The sequence below is a fragment of the Dromiciops gliroides genome, chromosome 2, assembly GCF_019393635.1.
Source record: "Dromiciops gliroides isolate mDroGli1 chromosome 2, mDroGli1.pri, whole genome shotgun sequence".
In the NCBI taxonomy this organism is placed as follows: domain Eukaryota; kingdom Metazoa; phylum Chordata; class Mammalia; order Microbiotheria; family Microbiotheriidae; genus Dromiciops; species Dromiciops gliroides.
Genome location: NC_057862.1, coordinates 165706435 through 165707667, shown reverse-complemented (window position 1 = coordinate 165707667; position 1233 = coordinate 165706435).

The window sequence follows — 1233 nt, the reverse complement described above, 5'->3', positions numbered from 1 at the left end:
TACTAATGATAATTTTTTGAACTGAATGCATTCAATTTTGAATTGATAAACCAAAGAGTGTTGAGAAATAAGCTTCTTCTTACGAATGGGAAGCTCATCTGCAGCAGGCAGTCTGATCCCTGTAGTCAGTTCTCTTATGAATAAGGTTTGGCAGCTTTGTGAAATCATTAACCATTCTAAATCTTCTACCTGATGAGCTTGGAGTTTTGAATTCCTAATGAGGACAACTTGATTGACACCCCATTTAGGATAATATACGTTAATAGAAAAGTCAAACACAGTTATTTCACCAGGAGACATGTAACACCATTAATTTGCAGAAGAAAAATAAGTGTGTTGTGGCACACCTCACCACAGAGCTATCATTGAAACAACTGATTGGAAAAGTCATTGAATAATTGTGTTTGTGCAGTTCTGAAATGGAGCAGGAAACTCACCTTTTTGTTCAATGGTGCTACCTTTAATAGTGATTTTTTAAAGCAATAGTTCCAGGAAGCCTTAAAGGGCAAAAAATGAAAGAAAATAAAAGGTCCCAGATAACCTTAAGTGCAAAGTACAAATGACATTTTGCAAGCCAACTTCATTAGCCTGTCTCCCACATGAGCACAATAGTGACAAATGGACATTACTTGTATTTCTTCATTATTTCTGGATCACACACAATTCTGAAGTGATTATCTATCAAGAAACTCAGAAGCTAGGAAATAAGAAAGTCAGACTCTTTGTCAAATTCACAATTGTTTAGCTCCTCAATACAACATTCTTAAAAAAATATAAACTATTCACCTGTCCGCATTAAAAAAAAAAAACAAAACTAGCTCTCCTTTCTTCCAAGGACATATGACATAGACAATGAAATGATCCTTTGTGACATGCCCCCAATAAATAGTTTCTTGCCCGGGGCAAGTGGTTCTTTGCAAAGCTTGTCAAATATTTCAAAGACTGGCTTGAGAAAAGCCTAGGTTAGTGATCCACAACCTTTTATTGGTGTGGATAGTGAACCACACCAAGGATTTTGCTAGTTCTCCAATATTGTACTTGGGATTGGTCATCAAATAAATGGGCAGCAAGCTTTCAAGAGAAAGTAAAGTGGACATAACTGTCCTGTTTTATATTGTCTGGAATTTGAGAGAAGCAGCTGATGCTGGTGAATTCATGAGCTCTATGAAGCAGTTTTATGAAAGACCTAAGGTCTAGTTTCATTGACCTAATGAATGCTGCAGATAAGAAAAA